The sequence below is a fragment of the Oncorhynchus masou genome, chromosome 25, assembly GCF_036934945.1.
Source record: "Oncorhynchus masou masou isolate Uvic2021 chromosome 25, UVic_Omas_1.1, whole genome shotgun sequence".
NCBI lineage: Eukaryota > Metazoa > Chordata > Actinopteri > Salmoniformes > Salmonidae > Oncorhynchus > Oncorhynchus masou.
In genome coordinates this window covers 5,692,187-5,700,423 of record NC_088236.1, presented here as the reverse complement: position 1 = coordinate 5,700,423, position 8,237 = coordinate 5,692,187, and the positions used below count along the sequence as shown (strand labels likewise).

The 8,237-nt window shown below is 45.0% G+C and overlaps 1 protein-coding gene across 1 annotated transcript in view; it reads left to right on the top strand.

Annotated features, from left to right (window-relative positions):
• LOC135513459 (chondroitin sulfate proteoglycan 4-like) overlaps positions 1 to 8,237 on the top strand; it is an 82,248-nt gene that overhangs the window by 31,411 nt on the left and 42,600 nt on the right. The window lies entirely within an intron of this gene.

Genomic DNA, 8,237 nt, shown 5'->3' with positions numbered 1-8,237 from the left:
CGCAAGGTCGGAGTTCAAATGCATTAGCCAGACAGCCACTCACTCAAAGTATAGACTACCGATTGCTGCCCATGGTGCTGAAATTAGGACATGTCTATGTGGCTGCCTATCGAATCAATGATGGGCTTTCTGTGGTGCCAGGACATGTAGCCTATAGCTTTGCTTTAGCTAATGGATAACTGTTAATTGGTAGGCCAAATTAGACGTAGTTTCCTCTTGTTTATCCTATAAATCAATCAATCAAATTTATTTATAAAGCCCTTCTTACATCAGCTGATATCACAAAGTGCTGTACAGAAACCCAGCCTAAAACCCCAAAACAGCAAGCAATGCAGATGTAGAAGCACGGTGGCTAGGGAAAAACTCCCTAGAAAGGCCAGAACCTAGGAAGAAACCTAGAGAGGAACCAGGCTATAAGGGGTGGCCAGTCCTCTTCTGGCCGTGCCGGGTGGAGATTATAACAGAACATTTCACACAGCTATACACGGTGTCCCAAGGCTTCCATTTAGACCGCTCGCGGGTGGCAGTAATGTAATTACCTGGTCAGTAATTAAGGGTGGCAATAATGTAATTACTTGTTCAGTAATTAAGGAAATTCAATCATTTAAATACATTTTAGATGCCGCAGCATTTGCTGTATATACACAGCTGTCTTGTATAGCCTAGCTGAGCCTACCTGAGACTGCCTGAGCCTACCTGAGCCTGCCTGAGCCTACCTGAGCCTACCTGAGCCTGCATGAGCCTACCTGAGCCTACCTGAGCCTGCATGAGCCTACCTGAGCCTACCTGAGCCTGCCTGAGCCTGCATGACATAAGCCGTCCTCGAAGCTCTCTCCAAACTGTCCTGTATAGCCTACCTGAGCCTGCATGACATGAGCCGTCCTCGCGCTTATCTCCCAGCTTGGATAAAAAGTTGTTGTGCATAAAACCAGACTATTAATGAGTAATATTTTGGTTAGTCCACGCTCAAAACACTCGCTCACTGAGCATTGTTTCATTATGCAGTGTAACCTATTGGTCGACATGTCATTTAGTATTTTCAAATGACACATCAAATAGCCTGACAACGAGGAACAAGGTAGTCGGCTTGAGGATACATCCAGCCTCTCTTTACTGTGTTTTGTCTGGCTAATAGCCTAACAACGAGGAACAAGGTAGTCGGCTTGAGGATACATCCAGCCTCTCTTTACTGTGTTTTGTCTGGCTAATAGCCTAACAACGAAGAACAAGGTAGTCGGCTTGAGGATACATCCAGCCACTCTTTACTGTGTTGTGTCTGGCTAATAGCCTACACAAATGGGCTGCAATATTCAAGGTAAATTAAATTAAATCCAACTTGAGAGACTGCTGGTCTACTGGTCTGTGGAGCTCCCTTCAGTAACCACGAGCACAGCCGTTCCTTGATTTTAACGGGCGGCTTTATTCTGTAGTTTTAGTCAGAATTATCACCTTCCGCGAGAACTATAAAGTAAATGAAAACACAGTTCAGCACACTCTTACAACCTTCTTATCTTACGAGTGACTTATTAGCTTGGTATAACTCTGAAGTGTTTACATACATAACAGTTTAACCGGCGTTATAACGGGTTCAGATTAAACACATGAATAAAGGAAAAAATACCTCATTGGCTGCTTATTACAGAAGGGAGGAAATCAAACTTCACAACTTTATTATTCCTGGCATGAATTCACACTTCATCCTAACATACATCCTTCAACCTTTATGAACTACACCCGATGACATGAAAACTTAGCTAACTAGCAGCGCAGGATTGCCTTCCCTCCAACAGTGTGTTGCTACAATAAGGATCCCCGTTACAACAGTATTAGCTACGTAGTTCCGCTTGTATTATCATTTCCCCCGCACAGCGGACACGTAAACAATTCAAACAAAAGACAACGACATAACCTGTAAGTCTAACTGTCAGTTACAGTCTGGAGAATAAATTGGCAGATTCAAACAGATTATCATCTTTAAGCGAACAACATTTCTTCTTCATCTTTGGCGAAGATGATTTCTTGAGGGCTCAAACAAAGTAAAGCGGTTTGCGATTTCATTCTTACTGGTGAAACAACGTTTGAATTGGGTGGTTGCAGTATCAACATAGAACACAGACACTCTAAAACGTGTCATTCTGAAGTCCTCACAGAGTTCATCGAAAGTGCCTCTTTGTGTGTGCCTTGGTCACTTTTCAGTAAACAAGCTGCCCCATGTAGCTACCAGTGTCTTGGCCGTACTCTTGATGTCCTCAAACTTCCCTCTGAACTGGGTCAATGTGTCTGTTGCGTTTCCTAACATGCCAGAAGTAGGTCCATGTCTTTCCTCTGGAGAACTTTCTCCGCTACTTCTCCCTGGATTGTACATTACTGATATAATCCAACCGTCTCTATAATCCAACCGTCTCTATAATCCAACCGTCTCTATAATCCAACCGTCTCTATAATCCAACCATCTCTATAATCCAACCATCTCTATAATCCAACCGTCTCCAACCCTTTTGTCTATCCCCGCTGCCTCTATGCGCTCTTCACTGTTCGGCTTCTGCACGGTGTTCTGCATGGTGTTCTGCACGGTGTTCTGCACGGTGTTCTGCACAGTGTTCTGCACGGTGTTCTGCATGGTGTTCTGCACGGTGTTCTGCACGGTGTTCTGCATAGTGTTCTGCAAGATGTTCTGCATGGTGTTCTGCACGGTGTTCTGCACAGTGTTCTGCACGGTGTTCTGCATGGTGTTCTGCACGGTGTTCTGCACGGTGTTCTGCAAGATGTTCTGCATAGTGTTCTGCATGGTGTTCTGCACGGTGTTCTGCATGGTGTTCTGCGCGGTGTTCTGCAAGGTGTTCTGCATGGTGTTCTGCACGGTGTTCTGCGCGGTGTTCTGCATAGTGTTCTGCACGGTGTTCTGCATAGTGTTCTGCATGGTGTTCTGCACGGTGTTCTGCACGGTGTTCTGCACAGTGTTCTGCAAGATGTTCTGCATAGTGTTCTGCATGGTGTTCTGCATGGTGTTCTGCACGGTGTTCTGCACGGTGTTCTGCATGGTGTTCTGCATGGTGTTCTGCACGGTGTTCTGCACGGTGTTCTGCACGGTGTTCTGCACGGTGTTCTGCACGGTGTTCTGCATGGTGTTCTGCATGGTGTTCTGCACGGTGTTCTGCATAGTGTTCTGCACGGTGTTCTGCAAGATGTTCTGCATAGTGTTCTGCATGGTGTTCTGCATGGTGTTCTGCACGGTGTTCTGCATGGTGTTCTGCATGGTGTTCTGCACGGTGTTCTGCACGGTGTTCTGCATGGTGTTCTGCATAGTGTTCTGCACGGTGTTCTGCACGGTGTTCTGCACGGTGTTCTGCATAGCGGAACCACACATGTCGACTGGCATCACGTCTGGATGCCCATCGCGTGAGGCACAGTCTTTTCAGGGTTGGTTTTGAGAGGTCGTTCTCTAAAAGTTTCCATCCACTGAAAAACACATAACGCATTTGCACTATGTCATAATATTTACCTAATTTGCACACACTGTATATACTGCACACACTGTATATAGACTTATTTTATTGTGTTATTGACTGTACGTTTGTTTATTTCATGTGTAACTCTGTTGTTGTTTTTTATGTGTAACTCTGTGTTGTTGTTTATGTGTAACTCTGTGTTGTTGTTGTTTATGTGTAACTCTGTGTTGTTGTTTATGTGTAACTCTGTTGTTGTTGTTTATGTGTAACTCTGTTGTTGTTGTTTATGTGTAACTCTGTTGTTGTTTATGTGTAACTCTGTTGTTGTTGTTTATGTGTAACTCTGTTGTTGTTGTTTATGTCGACACTGCTTTGCTTTATCTTGTCCAGGTCGCAGTTGTAAATGAGAACTTGTTCTCAACTGGCCTACCTGGTTATATAAAGATGTTGAGAAAGAGAGAGAAAGAAAGAATTAGAGAGAGGATAGAGAGAGAGAGAAAGAAAGAATTAGAGAGCATAGAGAGAGAGAGAGAGAGAGAGAGAGAGAGAGAGAGAGAGAGAGAGAGAGAGAGAGAGAGAGAGAGAGAGAAAGAATTAGAGAGAGCATACTTTAATTCACACAGGACACCGGATAAGAGAAATACTCCAGATATATCAGACTGACCCTAGCCCCCCGACAACATAAACTATTGCAGCATAAATACTGGAGGCTGAAACAGGAGGGGTCAGGAGACACTGTGGCCCCATCCGATGATACCCCCCGGACAGGACCAAACAGGCAGGATATAACCCCACCCACTTTGCCAAAGCACGGCCCCCACACCACTAGAGGGACATCTTCAAACCGCCAACTGACTACCCTGAGACAAGGCTGAGTATAGTCCATGAAGATCTCCCCCACGGCACGAACCCAGGGCGGGGGGGGGGGGAGCGCCAACCCAGACAGGAAGATCACATTAGTGACTCAACCCACTCAAGTGACACACCCCTCCTATGGACTGCACGAAAGAGCAGTAGTAAGCCAGTGACTCAACCCCCCGTAATAGAGTCAAAGGCAGAGAATCCCAGTGTCGCTGTTATGTCTGTTTTTGTCGTCAGAACCTCTGTCTAAAAGTTCACCTGTTTATCAAGATTGGAGGCAACCTTTTTTTGTCAATGGTTTGGTCATTTTTTTCCCAGGTGTCATAAGTTACGCTTGAGTAACAGTACTCTTCTTGTGTTGTGAACAATCATCCACAAGGACTTCAGCATGTAGCACCAGTCACAGATGCAGATGCATTAGCATGTAGCATCAGTCACAGATATATTAGCATGTAGCACCAGTCACAGATGTATTAGCATGTATGACCAGTCACAGATATATTAGCATGTAGCACCAGTCACAGATGCATTAGCATGTAGCACCAGTCACAGATGTATTAGCATGTAGCACCAGTCACAGATGTATTAGCATGTATGACCAGTCACAGATATATTAGCATGTAGCACCAGTCACAGATGTATTAGCATGTATGACCAGTCACAGATATATTAGCATGTAGCACCAGTCACAGATATATTAGCATGTAGCACCAGTCACAGATGTTTTTTATTTTTTTATTTTATCTTTATTTAACCTTTATTTAACCAGGCAAGTCAGTTAAGAACAAATTCCTATTTTCAATGATTGCCTAGGAACAGTGGGTTAACTGGCCTAGGAACAGTGGGTTAACTGCCTGTTCAGGGGCAGAACGACAGATTTGTATCTTGTCAGCTCGGGGGTTTGAACTTGCAACCTTAAGGTTACCAGTCCAACGCTCTAACCACTAGGCTAACCACTAGGCTATACCTTAGAAACACTGTCCCCTAGACACTATCCCCTTGAGAGACACTATCCCCTAGAGAGACACTATCCCCTAGAGAGACTATCCCCTAGACACTATCCCCTAGAGAGACACTATCCCCTAGAGACACTATCCCCTAGACACTATCCCCTAGAGACACTATCCCCTAGAGACACTATCCCTTAGAGACACTATCCCCTAGACACTATCCCCTAGAGACACTATCCCCTAGACACTATCCCCTAGAGACACTATCCCCTAAACACTAACCCCTAGACACTATCCCCTATCCCCTAGAGACACTATCCCCTAGACACTATCCCCTAGAGAGACACTATCCCCTAGAGAGACACTATCCCATAGACACTAACCCCTAGACACTATTATCTAGAGAGACACTATCCCCTAGACACTATCCCCTAGACACTATCCCCTAGACACTATCCCCTAGACAATATCCCCTAGACCCTAGGTTCTTAACCTTTTTTGTCTGCTGTACCCCTAAAACACTTTGACCTGCCTGAAGTACCCCGCCCCCCAATGTGTGTGTGACTGGCTTGACAAAAATGTGGTTTACGCAGCCAGTCAAGTTTGGCAGACTTGATTTCTTTGTCATTGAAGTAGGAGTTGAATTCAAACAACCCTGCATCCCACTGCTGGCTTGCTTCTGAAGCTAAGCAGGGTTGGTCCTGGTCGGTCCCTGAATGGGAGACCAGATGATGCTGGCTTGCTTCTGAAGCTAAGTAGGGTTGGTCCTGGTCGGTCCTTGGATGGGAGACCAGATGCTGCTGGCTTGCTTCTGAAGCTAAGTAGAGTTGGTCCTGGTCGGTCCTTGGATGGGAGACCAGATGCTGCTGGAAGTGGTGTTGAAGGGCCAGTAGGAGGCACTCTTTCATCTGGTCTAAAAAAACAATAATATCCCAATGCCCCAGGGCAGTGATTGGGGACATTGCCCTGTGTAGGGTGCCGTCTGTCGGATGGGATGTTAAACGGGTGTCCTGACTCTCCGAGGTCATTAAAGATCCCATGGCACTTATCGTAAGAGTAGGGGTGTTAACCCCAGTGTCCTGGCTAAATTCCCAACCTGCCCCTCATACCATCATGGTCACCTAATCATCCCCAGCTTACAAAGCTCTTTCATCCCCTCCTCTCCCCTGTAACTATTCCCACAGGTCGTTGATGTAAATGAGAACGTGTTCTCAGTCAACTTACCTGGTAAAATAACAGTAAAATAAATAAATATAAATAAATGTGAGCTTACTATTTGCACCATAGGAGCTCTGTCAACATCACCTGTCAAAAAGTTAGGTGTCAAGCTGCTGGGGGGGGAAGAAAAACGTATTTCCCCACATCTTCACATTTCCTCTCCCAGAGTTTGATCTTCTTCATGAATCCACACACTTTGTCATACATCTTTAGAATGTGTGTGTGTGTGTCCACCTTGCAGAGTTCAATTCATGTTGTTCAGTTTGCTGAGCACATCAATCAGCAAGATAGGCGAGGCGGGCTCCCCAGGCTGTGTCTTCAAACACAGCCACAAGGGGGTGTGAGTGCTCAGACAGAAAATCCCTTCACTTCGGCACACAGCTCAAACTGCCTCTGTAGTGTTTTCCCTCTGGATAGTCATGTCGTTGTGTGAAGCAGTAGCTGCTGACGCCCAGTCCTACTGTCACCACAGAGCCTTTATTAAAACAGTCGGTGATTCAGAGGCCTTAGACATGATAAAGTGAATCACTTTTCACTGCGTCATTCAAAACATCATGTAATTCAGGAGATTCTCTTGCTGGCCAATGGCTCCATGTGAATGATAGATTGTGGATTTACCTTCTTTATGTGGGCAATTAATCATTTCATTCTCTCAAGCATTGATGCAGCATGATAAAAAGCTGTCCCCGTTAGCTTCTTGCAGAACAGAATGTGCTCATTAATTTTGATCGCACAAACGCAATCAACTGGGCTTCCCCAATGACATCAGTGTTATTTGACAACGGTACAGTCATCAGTGCATCAACTGTTGTTTTATCATGCATAGTTCCTGGATTACAGCAGCAAGCACTCAAGCGCGCGGAGCAGAGGATCAAACATTGAGAGGCGGGCGGACGGGCGGAGCGATGCCTACACACCGACACTGTCATCCGTTTCGGGAAAGTATCTGCGTAAATGCGCACCCAACTAACTCAGGTGCTTCGCTATGTCACGGTTGACATTGTCCGTAAGCTTGAGTTCATTTATACACGAACAAAAAAAATCATACAATGATGGAAAGACCTGTGTGTTGTCCTTGTTAATTCAGGCAGAGAAGAGGTCCAACTTCTTAATCATAGCCTCAATGTTGTCCCGCACATTGCATATAGTTACGTAGAGTCCCTGTAATCCTAGATTCAGATCATTCAGGCGAGACAGGCCAGTCGTGTGAGAAACTCATCATCATGCAAGCGGCCAGACAAGTGAAAATGATGGTCAGTAAAGAAAATGTTAAGCTCTTCTCTCAATTCAAAAATACATGTCAATACTTTGCCCCTTGATAACCAGGGCACCTCTTTCTGTATGTTGTAAAAGCGTAACATGGTCGCTGGCAGTATCATTGCATTGGGCAGGGGGTTCAGGGGCCTTGCTTTAACAAAGTTAACCATTTTCAATGTTGTATCCATAACGTCATTCAAGGTTTTATATGTAAGATGGCTAAATAAAGAGCAAAATTATTGATTATTATTATATTATTTGTGCCCTGCTCCTATAAGAGCTCCTTGTCACTTCCCACGAGCTCACACTCATTCCTATGTTTAATAAATGTATCTTATAGTGTGTGTGTGTGGCAGGCATAAAATGATAGCAAGAAACAACATTCGAGAGTGAGCTGACCCTGGTGCTAGAGGGGATACAGCTGGAGGTTGAATGTGAATGTTTGAAAGGGTATGGGGCTATAAAAAGTTTGGGAACCACTGCCCTAGACCACAACCAAACT